The following is a 20,660-nucleotide window of genomic DNA, read 5'->3' on the forward strand; positions in this document are numbered from 1 at the left end:
ACAACAAATTCAGAGGAAATAGCAAAAATTGATTTCTTCTTTTACACTTTTTGGGTGGCTCCTGGTTTTGTCTGTCATGTATTTTGCATTGGAGACAGACAGATAAATATTTTCAATTTGATTTTTGAAGATAACAAAGGAAAAAGATCTTACCTTACTCGGGGCCTTCAAGGTTTGAAGAAGTGAGTACTGTTAAAGTCAAATTAAACAACCGATAAGGAGAAGTAAGCAGTTCTTTTTAACTTCACAGATCCTTGAAAAGCTTTAGGAGTTACAGCTTCCTGCCAGTTTAAGTCACTCCTGCTTTTAGTTTTGAAAACTCACAGTACAACACTGCATACTGCATGCTATTTTGGGTGCCCTGAGTAAAACTATGAACACAGGCACTTTTGTGCAAAACATCATAAGGCCTCTCTGATGTTCATTCAGTGTTCAGAATTAAAATGCAGAAGGCTCTAGCAAGAAAAATACAAGCTGATTTTCCTTTTCCTAGTGGAAAAATAAAGTACTCCCTGGCAAGTAACCAAGGTGGTGGGAAAGGTAATTCATTTTGCGAGAGTATTTTGCAAGTGAAAAGGATATGCCCTCTGCTTAGAGATTAGTCAGAGAAACAAATGATCAATTTAGAGTAGTCACAAAAGTTAGTGAAAAAAGAGAGTTTCTGAAATTCATTTTTTTCACTCCAGCCTTTTTATTTTCCCCAAAATAATTTAGTTTCAAGAATCATAAAATCTCAACAATGAGAAGGAAACAAAAACAATGCCCAACATATAGTTCTGTCTTTTCTTACATACTTTGACAACTTTTCTTGAAATTGCCTATGAAAGATGTTTCTCTATTAGCTAGACTTGTTATGGTTTGCTGTTGTTTTTTTTTTTTTTTAACCACCTGAAAAATTAAGAAAATGGTATAAACATCATTAAAAATAATTTAAAAAAATCATTCAATAGGAATATATTTATTCCAGAGAAATGAAATTCTATGTTAATTGAATTTAGGAAATTTTGAACAACAGTTCATATACTTACTATGCACTCTTTTTGTTCTCAGAAGACATTAAGGATACTTTGGGAATACACAAAAGCTATGGCTTACAGTAACACTTCTGCAATGATTATAGTAGATTAGTTTATGGTAAAATAATCTATGTGCTTGTGCTACAGAAGTATTAGGTCTAAGCCAAGAGATTCTGAGAAATCTAAAAAGTTAAAACAACAATCATGGTGTTTTTCCAGATTTAATATGTCCTGCTTATGATAAAACTATCTTAATATATAAAAACAACCAAGCACACACAAAACATTCTAAAACAGTTGTGGAGTTTTCCTTTATGCTATTGGTGACTTTGGGAATAACTTCTTCCTTTTTCTACTCATTCAGACTAACAAGCAATAGCACCTATTCCTTTGTGAAATTGAGAAACTTTTATATGTTTATTTATCGTGGTTTTTTAACAGCTATTTCTAAAAAGTAAGGAAACTAAGTTTAGCTCTGCACATCTTACTCAGACATTAAGGAATCATGGCCAGAACACAAAAGACAGTATATGAAAAAATGTGATTCTTCAGCATATGTAATACGTTAATCTCACTGACTTTCTAGTGCTGCAGAATGGGTGACGTTTCATTTCCCAGAGCAGGATTAACTAGAAATAGGAGAAAGAAAAGGATAAAAGCATTGCTGACAGTTCTTAAACAAGGTGTGTTCTTCTGCTGAGCATGCTGTCTTTCACAGGATGTAGTGTAAGTTAAGATGTGCCAACTGAAGGAATAGAATTGAGCAGCAGGAAATAAAGCAAAATAGAAACTTCTTGAAGTGTTTGCTGAAGAAATGATGAGGAAATTACGCAGAAAAGAGAGGGAGACTTTTAACAGGGTACAGCTAGCGTGTAGCAGCAAAAGAAATAAGCTGTGTAGTCTGCATCTTAAAAAAGAAGGTATAAAAAAGGCAAATTCCAAAGTTTGACAAAACATTTCTCAACCAAGAGAAAAACTCATGAATACTTGCAAAGTAGTGTTCTCATGTGATAAACAGTCTCCACTTCTCTTTGTCTAGGCACCTGTTCATGCCTTTTTTATATTAGCAGTGGAGGGAGATAATTTTGACTGTCGCATACCGATGAAAACATTTATCCTATTAGTTTTTTCTTGGTCTCATAGACCATGTTGTTTCCTGCAGAGATGAATCAGCAATATGGCAGCTTTCAGCAACCATCATCACTTTGCCTGTTGACACAGCTTCCATCTAAGGTGTGTTAAAAGCTTAACATCATCTCACTCCACTGGGAACATCTGCAGCTCACTGCTGGTAGAATTAGCAATGCAATCAGAACAAATGGAAAGCCCAGTTGGGAGGGAACATGTGATGAGTTTCATGATCACTTCAGCAAAATCTTGCGGGAGGTTTGGAAAAGTTGAGTGAACTTTATCTAAATAAATGAATGAGTTAACATAGAGCTACTGGAAAGAGACTTTACACACACATCTACAAAGAGGATGGCAGCCCCTTTTATAAGTATCATACATACTGCAAGTCACAATTCAGTCATAAATTGTTATAAGATATGGTGAAGAATAACAAGATGTATATTTCTTCCCATGTGGTTAGCTGTACAGCCCTCATACATTTATTCACGTATATGATCAGCCCACTACAAGAGTTAAAAAAAAAAAAAGGTCTATCTCTGCAGTATGTAGGTAGACATGTAGGTGTTTTTATACTCATTCACATGTATTAAAAATAAACAGCACAAAGGAGCAAAATATTAGAAATGTTAACCACAATTTAATGGAGCAATAATACAGAGACAAAATCCGTAGCTATGACTGATCAACCTATTGTTCTGATCCATTATAATCTCTCTTGATAAGAATTGATATAGAGATTAGTTTGAGAATTGGTCAGATCTACCTAATTTGGAAAAGACGTTTGTATATGCATTCCAGTGGATGAAAAATAACCCTGTTGGATTTGTTCAACAAAACTAAATTAAATATTCCAATTTCAGAAATGTCAAAGTGTTGTCATTTTCATGTTTGTGTTTTATTTTTTTAATTAATCCCTGTGACATTTTCATTCAAAAATATATGACATTAAGAAAACAACAAAAAAATAAAATAAAGAATTTCCTGTCTGAAGAATCTGAAAATGTCAGTGCTTTATCCTACGTCCTACCAGCTAAGGATAAATCATAGGTTAGAAATTGATGGCTTGAAAGACAACTGTGTAAAGAGAAAAGCCTTTGAGGTGAACCACTGGGTGAGGGAAAGATCCAACTGTCATCCCTGCTTCCAAGCAGAGTTGCATGGGAAGAAGAAAGCAAAAGGACAAAATATTTTATTTTTGTCCATGGGAACTATGAAGCTTGCACAAGACAAAGTGCCCTTAATCTTTTCTCTGTGGACCACCCTTCAACTCTACATTTCTTTGGCTTTCTAGATATGGGAGAATGGAAAATAATAAGACAATTTTTCTTGGAGGTCTTTCTTTTCTAGAATGAAAGCTAAAGTTTTCAATCATAGCCTGAGAAAAGGTCTTTCTCCCAGAAAAAAGGAAACTAAAATAACCATGCTGTTATTGATACATCTTTTTTATGTGGGGGGGAGGGGGGGGGAGGGGGGGGGAAATTCCTCCCTCTTTCTATTTGCTGCTTTTACTCAGGGAGGGAGCAGTTGGGAAAAAAAATGTTTTCTTCGCATCTTGTGTTTTGCATTCAGATTCAAAGGTAGATATAAGAAAAGTCAATACAAATGTTCCATTCCTGGGACAGCAATTTAACCTGAGCTGTCTTAAAATTAATCCTAGCTTGTGGTAGTTGAGGATGATAATTGCTTTCATCACATTCAAACTTCTCACAAGCTGAAATAATTTCTGTTTTTGTTTTATTTGTTTTGTTTGTTTTTGAATAAATGAGTAAATAAACAAAAGCAAAATTTAGAACATTCCACCTGCCCATCCTCCCAAAAATAAAGCAAGAGCCAAATGCATTACTTCAGATGAAATAATCACTCTGTCCTCTGTAAAATATCTTAAGTCAGACTTACAATGTTATTTATTTTGCTGCAGTTCTCGCAATAATATCCTCATTGTCAGTCTTTTTTTATGCCTGTGTATAAATGTAACTATTAACAGCATGTTCTGTTGAAAAGACAGCTTGAAGAAACAATGAAGTGACTGGAACTCCTGAGGCAACCAGCAGATCAATTTATGTGGTCTAAGCTTCAGAATCCTAAATTGTGTTCATAGACAATAACAAATTTTATATTTTTTGTTTGTTTTGTTCTGTTTAAAAAATAAAAATAAAAAAAGAAATGCTACCATAACTGCTAACATGGCACTCTCTGTCACAGATTCATAGCTGGTATAACATAAGTTCACCCTTCCTTTAAAAGGCAAAGATGGGTCAGTTAATACTGAGTAACTGCTGGTTGTATAATGCTCCTGTTTGATCTATGGACAGGATGGGCAGAAGTAAGCTTCATTGGTGTGGTCCACACCAATCAGAGCAACTGAAGAATCTGCCTTGAATATTACATGAATAACTGCTTAGAAATATGTTGTCCCCTAAGAGGAAGAAGCACAGTTCACAAACAAACGGGTTCTAAAATATAAGAAAAATCAGTCTGCTTATATTTTATTATTTTATAGTAAAATAGAAGTATCCATAGTGTTTGTTTAAACCATCAGTTGCTTATGTGTTCTACAGTTTGGCACCAAAGATATAAAATGTTCATGTGGAATTAGTTTTTGTTAATGTGTGTTGGGCTTTTTGCAACTGAGTGAGAAGAAAGTTTTATTTGAAAGACAATAAAAATACAGTAAAAATGTATAGGTTAAGCTGTTTCTGGGTATGTGGGAAAAGGTTACTTTTACAAAGGACTAGAGAGTAAATAGGAAAGCTGTGTAAAGATGGAGAAGCGACTTCGTGAGTGAAAATTTCTAAGTGTTTTGAAAACTTTCTGCTAGATTCTGGAGAACAGAAAAACAGGATGGCAAAAATAAATAAATAAACGAGAGAAAGAAGGAAACAGTCAGACCTTATCTCCAGATTATATAAAAATTAGTCAAAATTAAATACGCAGTAGATGCAGTAAGTAGGCTGGGGACAGAGGGTAGGGAGAGACTTTGCATTCTAAATTAAGAACAGTCAATTTGTCTTTCCAAGATTAAACCAGATGGAAAAACTGTGACTTGCACAGCTTGGTCACTAGCCAGGCAGAGGACCAGCTTTTTTGGCAGTCAGGAGAAGGAGAAAGCAGTGTTGGAGTAGCACAATAAAGTCCTAGTCAAATGAATATTTGGGAAGCCCAGGAGCAAGGTCAGCACTGCCATGGGTGCTGGCCAGCTCACTTGCAGCCAGATGGAGAACAACTCATAACAGCAGTTGGGCCACTGCCTTCAGGAGCTATCCCACCTCCCATGCAACCAGCAGGGTTGTGAGTTTTCACACAGGGAAGTGGTTAGGAAAAGGAATTGTCATTGCCTGATGACTTCGATCTTTAGAAAGGGCTTAGAGATTCAGGAAGCTAAATGCAGTAAGGATGCAAAACAGACACTTGAATTCTGTTTGGTACAAAATGCAGAAGGTTTTCTCTTCTCGACCTTAGCTAAATACCTTTCCTTCCAATATGGAAAAGATGTATGATACTATTTAATCCAACTGCCAAATATTTTTAGAATCATTGGTAATAGTTATCACAGGCTCTTTATTATCACTCAAATCTTTCTGTTCCTTAGAGTACTTAAAAGTCACAATCATAACATTATTGCTATTTGACTAAATAAAATGTTTAATCTGTTTTTCACAACAAGGAAAAAAATAAAATTCAATGTTTACTTTGAAACTAAAAACACATCCATCAGTATAGGTTAGGGGATGACCTGCTGGAAAGGAACCCTGAAGAGAAGGACCTGGGTGTCCTGGTGGATGACAGTGCTATGTCCAGTTCTGGGGTTCTGAATTCAACAAGATGGGGAACTTCTGGAGAGAGCCCAGAGGAGAGCTACAAAGATGACTGGGGGACTGAAGTATCTCCTGTATGAGGAAAGGCTGAGAGATCTAAGACTGTTCAGTCTGAAGAATATTGAGGCAGGATCTTATCAATGCTTATAAATATCGACGAGGCAGGAATTAAGTGTATGGGGCCAGGCTCTTTTTGGTGGTTGCCAGCAACAGAACAAGGGTTAAAGGGCACAAACTTGAATATAGGAAGTTCCATATGAACACTAGAGAAACATGAGGAGAAAACTTCTTTATTTTAAGGGTGACAAAACACTGGAACAGGCAGCCTGGAGAGGTTGTATGGTCTCCTCTTCTGGAGTTGTTCCGGACTTGCTTTCCTATAGAAAACCTGCTTGAGTAGAGAAATTTGACTAGATGTTCTCCAGTGGTCCCTTTCAGCCCATACAATTCTGTGATTCTGTGATTTTATAAACTGTAAATTTTAAACTTTGCTTCCTCCTCAGTAAGAATGCTATGTGTGCCAATATGTAGATTTGAAATCAGTGTTTACACCATAAAACAGTACCTTAACAGGAGACCTAGTGGAAACCAGTCAGTAAATGTGTAAATTGAGATCCAAAACTTATATATTCATAGCTTCATTTGCAGTTACCTAAAAACCAAAACTAACGAGAAGGCAAAGCTTATTTTCTTGGGTACATTTATGACCTTGTGTGATCGCATGCACTCTGATGGGATTGATCTTCTTTGCATTAAAACAATAAACTTTAGAATAGTGGTAAGTACAGCTCTTTATCTTACCTGTCATCTCATTGTTAGTGATGAGTGCTGTGTATGCTATCAAGGAAAAATTTTCCTGGTATGCAGGGTCCCTCTTATGCTGTGGAGCCTGCTCTAGTGATGAAATTTACCTAGTTGAAGTATGAAAGATCACTGAAACCAGAATGAAGAGTAATATTATGTCTATACTTTATAACTGATATACCCATAACTTTATGGTTCTGTACTGCATAATATAAACTTGTCGGAATGTTTTATTGAAAACTGGTATCTTCATTTCACCATCTCTGTAGAATCTTAGTTTCCCAGTGAAGTAAATTCTTGAAATATTTGTTTAGATCTTTAATGTCATCAATCTTGACTGCATTTCCTATAGAGAAAGTAGAAATTTCCAGAATCTTAGAATCTTAAAATCATAGAATCACAGAATCATTGAGGTTGGAAAAGACTTCTAAGATAATCAAGTACAATTATCATCATAATTCCCACTAAATTTACAGCCCATTACTTTAAACTTCATTACTAAAAACAATATGCAATTGCATATGACATTCCAAATTCTGCATTATAAATATGCTCCAGGCCTAACCTCGAGACACAATTCTCAGCTTAGTCCCCTGCATAGCTCTATATTAATTGGAAAAAGAGTCTCATGTACTGGAGTCTATTGATACAATCAATTAATCAGCTTTATTGTCAATGATCTATTGACTTGACTTTGGAAAAATTAATGACTCAGTGTGTAATCCCATTAATTAACTTCAAGCTTCTTAGGAACATCTCAAAAGCAAACAAGACTCCATCTTTTAGCTTAGTAGAGTAAGGTCATTGCTTATAACAAGATGGAAGGTTTGTGTAGAAATAACTGCACTTCTTTGTAATTGCCAGACTTTGTCTGGACTAACCTTGGCTTCTTTGAATATCATTTTACTTGTTTACACATAAAAATAATATATGTATAATGTAAAATATCAGATGATTTTCTCAGTGGCCTGCAAAAGAGTATAACGATAGTGGCTGGATTTGGGGGGATGAGATCAAGAATGCTAAGACATGGTAAAAGGTGAACTTGGCAAGGAATGCAAAGAATTCTACAGGTGAATTAGCTTGAAGGAGAATACTAAATGGAGTGCAACTCCTCTAATAAATAAAATGAGAGAACAAGATGGAGAAAGTTGAGGTAATCAAATAACTTTTTTGCCTCTGTCTTCATTGTCAGTCAGTATTCCCTCCACTCTAAAGTCTGCCAAGTCATTGTAGAACCTCATGGAAGAGAATGAGAGAAGGAGGTCCCTCCCACAGTGAATGAAGATCAACTTTGAGACTGCCTGATAAACCTGAATATAAATAAATCTATGGGACTGATGAGATGCATCACAACAAGATCCTGAGGGAACTGGCTTAGGTAGCTGCCAAGCTACTCTCTATCATATTTAAAAAATCATGACAGTCAGGACAGTCTCAAGGGACTGGAAAAAGGAAAACATCACTCTCATTTTTCTAAAAAAGGGTAGAAAGGAAGACTTCTGGGAAGATTTTTAAGATATATAAAAGACAGAGAGGTGATTCAGGACAGTCAACATGACGTGACCAAGGGCAAATCATACCTATCAATCTGGTGGCCTTCTATGATGGAGTGACCATATCAGCAGACAAACAACTGACATCATCTGTAAGGCCCTAGGCACAGTCCCACAGAATATTCCTGTCTCTAAAATGCAGAGATGGATTTGAAGGGTTGACTTATTGGTGCATAAACAATTGACTGGATGGCAACATCCAGAATGTTGTAGTCAATTGTAGTCAACATCCAGAATGTTGTAGTCAAAGTTTCCCACAGTATTCTCCTAAGGAAACTGGCAGCCCGTGGTGTGGACAGGTTCACTCTTCTCTGGGTGGAGAACTGGCTGGAGGGCCGTGCCCAGAGGGTAGTGGTTAATGGAGTTAAGTCCAGCTGGCGTCCTGTAATGAGTGGTGTCCCCCAAGGGTCAGTTTTGGGGCCCATCTTGTTTAATATCTTTATTGATGACCTAGACGAGGGAATTGAGTGTATGCTCAGTAAGTTTGCAGATGACACAAAGCTGGGAGGATGTGTCAAACTGCCTGAGGGTAGGGAGGCCCTTCAGAGGGATTTGGATAGGCTGAACAGCTGGGCTGAGCTAAATGGGATGAGGTTCAATAAGACCAAGTGCCGGGTCCTGCACTTTGGCCACAATAACCCCATGCAATGCTATAGGCTTGGGGCAGAATGGCTTGAAGAATGTAAAGAGGAAAAGGACCTGGGGGTGTTGGTTGATGCTCGGCTCAGCATGAGCCGGCAGTGTGCCCAGGTGGCTAAGAAGGCCAACAGCATCCTGGCCTGTATTAGAAATAGTGTAGCCAGCAGGAGCAGGGAGGTGATCATCCCCCTGTACTCAGCTCTGGTACGGCCGCACCTCGAGTACTGTGTTCAGTTTTGGGCCCCTCACTACAAGAAGGACATTGAGGCCCTGGAGCGTGTTCAGAGAAGGGCAACAAAACTGGTGAGGGGCCTGGAGCACAAGTCTTATGAGGAGCGGCTGAGGGAGCTGGGATTGTTCAGTCTGGAAAAGAGGAGGCTCAGAGGAGACCTTATTGCACTCTACCACTTCCTGAAGGGGGGTTGTGGTGAGGAGGGGGTAGGTCTCTTCTCCCTGATAAGTAATGACAGGACGAGAGGGAATGGCCACAAGTTGCGCCGGGGAAGATTTAGATTAGACCTGAGGAAGCATTTCTTTTCTGAAAGAGTGGTCAGGCACTGGAATGGCCTGCCTAGGGAGGTGGTTGAGGCACCATCCCTAGCGCTGTTCAAGAAGCGTTTAGATGAGGTGCTAAAGGACTTAATTTAGTAGTTGGGTAGAGATAGTGATAGGAGGATGGTTGGACTAGATGATCTTATAGGTCCTTTCCAACCTTATGAACTTATGAACTTATGAACAATGGCTCAATATCCAGATGGAGATCAATGATGATTGAAATCCCTCAGGGGTGTGTACTGGGACTGGTACTACTTAATATCCTTATTATTGACAGTGGGATCAAACGCACTCTCATCAAGTTTCTAAATGACACCAAGCTCAGTGGTTTACTTAGCAAGAAAGAATGAAAAGATGCCAGCCACAGGATCTGGACAGGTTTGAAAGATGTGCAAATGTGAACTTCAGGAAGTTCAACAAAGCTGGGTGAAAGGTACTGCACCTTGATGTAGGCAATCTCAAACATCAGTACAGACAGGAGTATGAATAGACTGAGAACAGCCATATGGAGAATTACTTGGAGGTACTGGTGGGTGAAAAACTGGACATGAGACAGCAGTGTGTGCTTGCAGCCCAGAAACCTAATCACATCCTTCACTACACAAAAAGAAATAACGCCATCAGGGCAAGGGAAATGATTGACTCTCTCCAGTCTTCTCTTGTGAGATCCCACCTGGAGTACTGTAATGGGTGTGGGGCCCACAGCATGATAGAAAAATGGTCCTGTTAGAATGGGTCCAGAGGAGAGACACAAAAATGATCAGAGGACTGAGCACAGACAGAGGGAGCTGCTGAGCATAGAGGAGGGGAGGCTCTGGGAAGACCTTGTTGCAGTATTTCAACACTTAAAGGAGACTTATAAGAAAGAGAGGGAAGTTCTACAAGAGCCTGTAGGGATAGGACAAAGGGTAACAGTTTTAAACTGTAAGGAGGTAGATTTAGATTAGAAGTTAGGAGGAAATTCTTTACCCAGAGAGAGGTAAGGCATTGGAACAGATTCCTCAGGGAAACTGTGGATGTCCCACCCAGGAAGAGTTCAAGGCCAGGCTGGATGAGGCACTGGGTAACATGATCTAGTGAAAGAAAATCCTACCCATGACATGGGGCTTGAAACCAGATAATACTTAAGGCCCCTTCCAAACCAACTTATTCTATGATTTATGATTCTTTTTTTTTTTTTCATAGATGTTTAAAATAGTATAACTACAGCATATATGCATTTATGTGTGTGTATAGCTATAGAAATTTTGGTACTTATTTGATCTTCATATTCATCAGCTTTTTGATATAGAATGAGCTATCACCCTGGATCAAAATGCTGCACAGAGGAGAGGGGACATGGGATAATAGCAAAAGCCTTAAAATAACTGGCATAAGATGACACCAGAAATAATATACCTTCAAATGAATTTAACCTGTTCAGCTGGGCAAGCATGAAATAATACTGTATATGGTGCATTTGGATGTAGTGTGGACATTCAGACCAATGAAGATAGAGCAAGCTACAACAAACATTAAAAAAAATAACAAACTCCATCAGTGAAGAGGAAAACACTATCTGTAACAACATCTCACTCCTGTCAGTGAAGGTATAGGGATGATGAAGATACACTGTAAAATTTCCTTAAACCCACACTGAAGCTATTAACCTCAGCAGTTATAAGGGCACTGGAGACTGCTGAACACTTGACCAAAGGGAATCACACTAAGAAGTCATAGGATATTAATTTCAATAGTATATATTGGAAATACAACCTCTAATAATTGTAATTGTAATTATTATATCATTAGACAGATGAGACTTAAACTAGAGTAGCAAATTCTTGATTTTGAATAGATGTGTACATTTCCCTTTGTTTATAATAATATTTGGGAGTAGCAAATTTAGGGGGATCCTTATTGATATTGTTCTGTTTGGTCTTTGGAACAAAGCAAAAAATGGCTTGATACACACAATATAAATAATAAATGAAATTTGGTTAAGGTATTTGAGAGGAAAATTTAAGAAGACAGTTCAATATTTGATTTTGCACCTTTTGCTAATTTAAAGTATGTATTCTGAATGCAAGAAAAAAAAACACGAATGTAGTAAAGAATAAGTTGACAGCAATAAAAAACTAAGTTCTTCAAAGTACAGAATTCAAATAGTACATCACAACAACAAGTTGAAGGAAAAATATTTTCTCGTGATTCATAAAACCTACATGATAGCAATATTAAAAACCGTAAAATATTTATTCTTTAACACAGTAACTAAATTCAGTTTGTAGACTGATACTATTTCCAGTGTAAGTTATCTGATTATGTCCCTAAAACCCCAACGATTACATGATAGAAACAACCATTAAGCATTTCTTAATTAATTTATCCAATTAAACATTATGTTAACATATGTTGACAACAGTATGTAAAGTAAAATCAATCAGAATAATTCAAAAAAGCCATCAACATAATCAGAAATAAAATTTACAGAATAATATCTTAAGATACATTAAACAAGATTGTAGTTCTTTCTCGTCTTATTTTTCTATTGTTGTTATATAACACAAAATCTGCACACCATAGCATATAAACTGTTTAACTTAAATTTTTACAATCACTCTTAGAATAAGCAATATATAAGGGAATGTAGAATTATTCAAAAATAATTTGTGAGTATTAAAGTTAATATTCCCTATTATGAGGAATAATATTCATTCTCTAGAGGTCAATGATGTGATATTTCATACTCAGTCATATTTGGCTTTATAATCTTTTTCCTTCTAAAGCCAATATATTGAGAGAGACCAACTCACTCCTTAATGCTGCTTCTTAACCACTTGATATTATTTCATATATCCTTCAATCTATTAGAAAAATATATTCAGTCCTGAAATAATTCTGTTGAAATTAGGGGCACAACGCAAGAACTAAATTCATTCAGATGTGTTAACTACTATGTCAGTGGTAGTATTAGTTTTTCATATTATGTGTAGTAATGTCTAAGAGACTCTAATAGCAATTCATTGTTTTAGAAAAACAGATTCTTCTATCAACAGTAATAAAAAGTTAGCAGAAGTCATTATTTTCAGAACATAGCACTTCAAGTACAATGGATTCATCTGTGAATTGTCCAGTAACCATGAAAAGCTGGAGATTTAAAAAAAACAACTATATTTTTATAAGATTTTGAATCTTCTGCTTAGTGACTCAAGCAGGTCAGAAATGCCCCAAAATATCTGAAATCTTACTTTCTGTTTTGCCTTTCAGGAAATGTAACAATAAGTAGAAATGGAAACTAGATATTTACAGTTTTCTGAATTTGTTCCAGTGGAAAAAAAAATATTTACTTTGTGTTCAGTTTGGTTAATTCAAATGACTTTCTTTAAGAAAAAAAGAAAATTAGCTAGGCTGGTTATACTTGCAGAATGCAAGTAAAAAAAATAACACCTACTTAGTCTAACAATAATTTAAATATATTTCTTGCTTTGTCAGCTACCTTAAGAAGATCTTGTAAGAAAGATTCTGTAACATTTAGCTCTGGGTAGAAGAGTAGTTACTAGGAAGCACATTACCACTGGATGCACAGTATACCCCAAATGTATTAGATACAAATTCCTGTACAGAATACTGTGGTAGTATGGTGTGATGGTTTATTTCTTTTTCATTTTTTACATCTTGAGAGGAAGTTGACAGTGGAAGAAGGTAATTAGGAGAATTATTCACTCCATCAAATTTATCTAGAATGAGAGAAGGGGTAAATTGTTATAACCTAAGAGTCAAGTATACAAAAAAGAAATAAAATAAGCTACTGAGTAAAACAGAATTTCGAGAAAAATAACTGGATATTAAATTGAGGGCTGAAAACAGGAAAAAAAATTAAATATGGCGCCAAATTAAGAAACAGTTGTTATTTGTAAAGAACAGATGTTAAAGATCATTATAGTAACCACTGGCGATATTGTATCCTATAATAAACAATATATTAACACAAAATAGTGTAGGAGGAAAACAAAATCTATGGTGAAAATATTCTCAATTTTCAGGGTGAATAAGTATCTTGATTAATGTTGAGATTTTTAAAATACAATAAATACCTTAAATCATCTAACAAAGTCATGCTCTTCCCATTAAAAGAGAAAGTAGAAATTGGCACACTTTGTGCAGAAAAGGAGTCTATGTGGCTAAATCAGTAACAAAGTTCATCATACTTTGAATAAAGACTGAAGTGTACACAGTGGGAGTCAAGTCTTACCTTGGAGTGCTAAATGGGAAAGAGTTTCTCACATTTGCAAATGTCATTACTGTGATCAATACCATCATGCAGGTTATATGCACATTTGAAGTGTACAAAGGTATTATTCCCCAAAAGCAGATGTTGCAGCCTGCTGATAGCCAACCAAGGAAAAGAACTACATTTCCTATACCCTGTTGCAAACATACTGTTTCAGAATCATTGGGCCATTCAATAGGTATGTCAAAGAAACAACATGAAAAATTGAACTAGTTGATGATCTACCTCCTAATGCAGATAACGAATGAAACGATAAGGAATTACATCAGGAAAAAAAAACAAAAACCAACCAACCAAACAAACAAAAACCACAAACAAAACGTGCAGAAAAATTTCAGAGGAAAAAAAAATTAAAATTCTTTCTCACCTCATCTACCCTGGAGTAGATCCAAAGATTTTGTTGTTTCTTCTTTCTCTGGAATTGAGAGTCGTCAGAAGCTAGAACACTGTGACCTTTTAAAAATAATTTCTGACAGTGGTAATGGTCTTCCTCAATTCTACCTCCTTTTTTTTTTCTTTTTTTAATTTTTATTTTTATTGCTGATGTTCAGTTGGTTGGTGGGGGTTTTTTATATTTTGTTTTTGTTTTTTTTTTTCTACCATTTGTTTACAAAATAAGATTTTTTAGGGAGCACACAGTTTTTTGTTGTACAGTTACCTTTAGTAGCAATAATGTAAATAGATTAGGAAGACAAATAGATAGAAGAAGGGGCCTGGGAATACCAGTTTCAAAACTATAGGCCACTGAAACAAAATATACTCACTTAAAATAAAGCCACTGAACTACTCCCAGTTTTCATAGACATCCCCATCAGATTGCATCTTTGTGTAGGATTTTAGCCCATTTTTTTCTCTGAGATTTAAAATAGCTTTTGCAGCCCGAACTTGACTTGGTAGTCAAGTTGACTTGGTTTGTGTTTTCATATTAATGCTTATTATGTTTAATTTGTTCTTTTCCCACTTTCTATTAAATAAATTGATTCTGCAAGGATAGAAAAAAAAAAAAAAGAGAGAGAAGGGGAAGGACTTACATAATGCAATTCATGCAAAAGTGCTGTAAGTGGCTCATTTAGATATAGTTTTGACATATGGGCCAAATTAAGACTTTAAATAGTGCAATACAATCTTTTAATGCAAAAGAAAGAGTATAAATGGGACTCAATTAATGAGCAGAAAATGTAAAAGACATACTGGAAAAGCTATAAATTGCTTACTAAAATAAACCAGCAAAATTAATAGGTAATGACTCCTGTAGCTTGCTGTCATGTTCTCTTAGCCACAACATCCATCAGAAAAAATACATGCTTACATCCAGTTTTTTACTTACTGAAGTCACATGGATGAACACTGATGAGAATAATTGTCTTTTCAAACTGCCAACAAAGAAGTAAATCAGAAATTTAGATAAAATAATCTTGATTTTTTCCATCCCAATGTGTTCGTGCCTGGCTGCCTTCTTCTGAAACAAGGCATCTATTGACAAGCACTTGAACCCTCAAGGTGAGGGGATGGCTTTTGCGGATGGACAAGCAATGTCAAAGCAGGCAGCTCAACTATGGGAAAAGGAAAAATGTAGAGAACAGGGAAAGGGGAAATTTTCTGTTGTAATTCTCTGGAACTCATTTTCTTTCCATGGCACAAGGCATTAGAAGGTGTTACTTTCTTTCCTATAATTGTTAATGCTAGTGCATATTACTGTCTTGTAAGACAAAAAACTTATGTCAGGCTTTATCAATATCATTTCTTAATTCTTTGATGGCTAGTATAAAGATATTTTTCTTGATGCAACATTTTTTATTTCTTCTAAGGCAATCTAACCAAACTTTCATCCAGACCCTATCAATTTTAATATTACCTTAGATTTAGCAAATCATTTATGTTCTTTAACTGGTTTCTGCCATAACTACTTTTCTGTTTGTTTCTTCTGCTTTCTTTCTTCATCACTAGCATACACATGGTACATTCTAATTATTATTTTATATGTAATTTAATACAATATTGTTTTCAAGGTTGATAAACTGCCCTCATGTCTACAGAGTGACTTCTCTGTGTCTGCAAATGTCTTAAGCTTCTTTTTCCTGTGAGATCTTTTCTCTATTTCTGAGTTTTACAAACTTCTGAAAATGGTCATACATTGATATTTTAAAGAACAGGAGAAGAAGACAGAAATTAAATCAACTGAAACGAAGAACCAATACAACCTATATCCAAACTGCAGATTATAATTAAAAGGGTCCTTAATCTAATATTCAGTAACTGATGGAGTAGGTCTCAATGGAGAGGAAATGTGGGCTCTTGTGTTCAGTAAGCTTCTGATGACAACAGACATTGATATCCTTCTTCAAAACAATTCAGATTTTATTAACACATCTTATCACTGAGTTTTTCTTAAGCAGAATTTGGGAAGATTGAGAAATCTGGCCACATAGGTTTATTTTCTTGATTATAACTGCACAAGCCTGAAATGCTCTCTCTGTAGTTTATCATAACATGTATGCATATGTTATTTTACTTTGGTCACATTTTAACATATAAAGAAGAATTGCCTTTCTTTCTTTGTTCTGGGAGCTGCATGCAACCGAATCATAAAAAAAAATTAAAAAAAACTCGTTTGGCCATTCACACAATCTCAGGGATAAATAGTGTAACAATTTAGGTACAAGTGGGCAGCATGGAAAATATGATAGAGAGCAATCTTTGAATTGAAAGTGAGCTGTCTGAAAATTTAAATGAAATGAAAATATTGTAAGGGCAACACTTCAGGAAAATGATAGGTAAGTAGGTAAAGAACACTATATCCGAATACTGTTAAATCACCAATGCAATAAAAGCATATTATAGATAGAGCAATCTTTCCACAAAACTGATAAAAAGCATATCCTATAGAATACTTTGAAACACCTACATAGCTATTATAGTTTTTAATAAAGACATTAATTGTGGCAAGGCAGTGTATTACAGTATAGAACTTAAAAACTTGTAAAATTCTAAAATCTGATAAGAATGTACATAAAAACAAAAGTTATACATGAAAGAAAGTGAAGTGAATAAAGTGTTCAAAGTGATCATCATGATCATCAAAAAAAAAAAAAAATAGAACCTGATTAAGTGTAAGGTTGGATATCAGAGCAATATACATATCTCGTCCGAGAGTGAGAATAGACAAGAACTGTTTCTTGGATATAAAATACTAGGTACTGGGATAGGAGTGATTGAAACAGTTAACAATTTCATGTAATAAGAAAATGCTAGAGGGTGATACAGGTCTAGATGCAAAGTGGAAGTTCTACCATTTTAGAGTGATGTTTTAAGTTCAGTGTAGACTGTCTTTGTGCAAAGGAAAACCTAATGACATGTTAAGGTCCAATCCAGTCCTCATTTCCTCTGATCCCAGAGTCTGAGGATCTGGTTTTCCTAATATCTTTTATTTTCATATCAGAATGTTGCCAAAACAATTTGTTTCAAAAATCAGTGTTCAAAACTACAATAATTATCCTCACTCAGTTCTTCTATTTGTTATCTTATTATCCCTCACAAAACACCGAATAGTTAGAAATCTTTCAGTTCTCAGTGTTTTTAAATCCAATAATTGAAACATAGAACAACTTTTATTATTTTTTACTTTATTCTTCTCTGAAATCTTTTAAATTTTCTTATGTTTGCTTCTTCTTGTCCCTTTGGAAGTGCTCATCAACATCAGATAACCTGGTGTCATGGTTTTATGATTTTTGGTACTGGTATTCCACATCATAACATCATGTAGTGCATTTAGAGTTAAAGAGTTAATGTTCCAGCTCCGTGGACCATCGATAGTTCCAGGTATGCCTGTCTCAGAAGAGAAGAAGAACTCCATTCCCCAGAGGACTTTGCGATGCTTTGCGTTCTTACGTGTTTACGCTCAGAGGGAAAGATAAAAAACTGTCTGCAGTCACGGGACTCTCTCTTCCCTTCGGGACCGAGCTCGGCAGTGGGTGTTTGTTGCAGCCGTCCGCCTTCAGCGTTAGCGTAAGGCCTTCGGTTTATCGGACACTCTCTCTCTTGCTCATTTTATTTGATTCATTTGCCTCAATTCCAATTATATTATATTATATTGTGTTATTTTCCTTTCTGATATCTTATTTAGTAAATTAGCTTTCCTCCTCAGATCGTTGCCACTGTTTTGTTCCTGGGCCCATCTCCCTTCTCCTTTTTCCCTTTCCCCTTCCCCTTCCCCGGGGTGTGGGCCCGTGGGTCCCCTGCCTCAATTGTCACGGTACCGGGTCGAACTGTCCCGCAAACCGGTGACAATTTTGGCGCCCAACGTGGGGCACGACTAGCTACCTTAGCCGGGCAGAGACATATTTTTAGAGTGAATCTCTGTCTTTTGTTCGGAAGCTTATCTGTACTGCAGGTCCTGTACGGCAAAACACGACCTTGAAGTCCAGGCGTACTGCCAGTTCTCCTGGAATATTTGTAAACTTTTTGGGTGCTGCCAGCTTGTTTGAGTAAAAGAAAAAAAAATGTTTTTACTGTTTCTGTTAAAACTGCCCTTACAGGGATTGTATTTCATTGCTTTTTCCCTTTTAATGCTCAAAACGTACTGGAACTTGGTTAAGCTTGCCAGTCTGATCTATGGAGCCTGGTCCCTATATGACAAACTAAAAGCAGTGATGGAGGCACCTGCCAAATACCTGGGCACCCCGGCTAATGTAACAAACGATACCGTGTTAACAAACCAAACAACATTTGAATGGGTGTCCAGGTTCTCCTCTCAGTTCCTTATGAATTTTCAAGATTACAGCTTAGGGACTATGTTAACGATTGGGATATCGGTCCTCCTGAATGTATCCCTTATAATGGCACTTTACACCATGTGGAGGAAGCTTTTCCCAGAAACAGAGAATGCTGAATGGCAGGGAAAGTGGAGAGTTTTAGGAAAGAAATTAGAAGCATGGGGTCCCCCGGTGCCATGGGATTTTACTCCTGAACACTTGCAGGATCCTGAGGAGCTAGGCCTGTATCTGAGTAATGGGTGTTGTGGCTCAGAAAGATCTGAGGTGGAACAGCTTATCTGGGGCTTGGCTTATGCTTACCGAGGCATATATACTGTTCGGGAGAGAGAGAGAGAGAGTGTCCAAACTGAGGCTCAGGCCAAAGAGGAAAACCTCCCAGGCACATCTGACCAGCCAAAGGAAGCACCAGTATCAAAGTCAGTTGCCCCGGTAGAAGGCCAGAAATGGAAACGTGTGTCCTCACGCCTAGAACGCAAAGAAGAGGTGGCGAAAGAAGAGGAAGATCCAGGCGAGGGGGGGTCCTCAACACCACCACCACCAAGAAAGGCAACAAAGAAAAGTGAGAGGCATGGACATAGTGATGATGAGGATGATGAGAGAGTCAAAGTTACCACGTTTCGTCGACCCATGAAAATGTCTGAGATTCAAGGCTCAAGAAAAGAGTTTATTCGACGTCCGGATGAGAGTATTGTCACTTGGTTGCTTCGGTGTTGGGACAACGGGGCCAACAGTGTGTCCCTCGACAGTAATGAAGCTCGCCAACTAGGAAACATTGCCCGTGACCCAGCTGTCGACAGAGGGATCAGCCGGTATATGGATGGAATCGCCAGCCTCTGGCAACGAATGTTAGTAGCTGTGAGGGAAAGATATCCCTACAAGAGTGACCTGGCACCTAAAGTGAAAAGATGGAAAACTATTGAGGAAGGCATCCAGTATTTGAGAGAAACAGCTGTGGCGGAAATGCTGTATGATCCCACGTTTGATCCTGAAGATCGGGACCATGATCCAGAGAAAGTAAGGAGTACACCCGAAATATGTCAGAAGCTTTCAAAAACAGCACCAGAAAGGTACGCCGGTACACTAGTGACAACGTTCAACAGATATGAGGACCAAGACAGAAAACCCCCAGTTTTTGAACTGATTCTTACACTTCAAAACTTTGAACAAAAATTTCCACCATCACACGCTTCCATTTCAGCCATATCAAGGTTAGAAGTACAGATGGAAGACGTGTTAGAGAAAGTATCCCGACTGATTGATAGGGTTGAAAAGATTGCAGCTTTCAGAAGCAAACGCCGTCCTGCTCGAGCAAATGACAGCACTAACTTCATGTCACGCGCGGCTCTGTGGAGTTACTTACGTGAAAATGGAGAAGATATGAAGGAATGGCATCAAAAACCCACCCCTGCACTGCGAGCACGGGTGAGAGAATTACAACACAGACCAACGACCAGTGAAGTTGTTCCTGTCACTACAGGTAACCAATAGAGGGGCCCTGCCCTCAGCCAGAGGAGGGAGAGGGATAATAGAGTGTATTGGACTGTGTGGATTCGGTGGCCTGGCACATCAGAACCACAAAAATATGAGGCACTGGTGGATACTGGTGCACAGTGTACTCTAATGCCTTCAAGTTATAAAGGGGCAGAACTGATTTATATCTCTGGAGTGACTGGGGGCTCTCAGGAATTGTCTGTGTTGGAGGCAGAAATAAGCCTCACTGGTAAAGACTGGCAGAAGCATCCTATAGTGACTGGACAGGGGGCTCCATGCATACTCGGTATAGACTATCTCAGAAGGGGGCACTTTAAGGATCCCAAGGGGTACCGATGGGCTTTTGGAATAGCTGCTGTGGACACAGACAACATTAAGCAGCTATCTGTTTTACCTGGCCTATCAGAAGATCCGTCTGTTGTGGGGTTGCTCCAAGTGGAGGAGCAACAGGTACCAATTGCTACAAAAACAGTCCACAGACGGCAGTACCGCACCAACAGGGATTCCTTGCTCCCCATTCATAACCTGATCCGTCAGCTAGAGAGACAGGGAGTGATCAGCAAAACTCACTCACCTTTTAACAGCCCCATATGGCCGGTGCGTAAAGC

General features: G+C 37.4%; 1 protein-coding gene across 3 annotated transcripts in view; it reads right to left on the reverse strand.

Annotated features, from left to right (window-relative positions):
* Window positions 1–20,660, reverse strand: part of CDH19 (cadherin 19) — a 105,835-nt gene that overhangs the window by 56,979 nt on the left and 28,196 nt on the right. Inside the window, exon 1 of one of the 3 annotated variants that reach the window (XM_065751934.1) lies at window positions 154–251. The exons of the other annotated variants lie outside the window; for them this stretch is intronic. The gene's annotated coding sequence lies outside the window, so the exon portion shown is untranslated. Of the gene's footprint in view, window positions 1–153; window positions 252–20,660 lie in introns of those variants that run through there. 3 annotated transcript variants of the gene reach the window in all.

The sequence above is a fragment of the Cyrtonyx montezumae genome, unplaced genomic scaffold (genome assembly GCF_038088225.1).
Source record: "Cyrtonyx montezumae isolate F1298 unplaced genomic scaffold, pur_monq_1.0 scaffold_8, whole genome shotgun sequence".
NCBI lineage: Eukaryota > Metazoa > Chordata > Aves > Galliformes > Odontophoridae > Cyrtonyx > Cyrtonyx montezumae.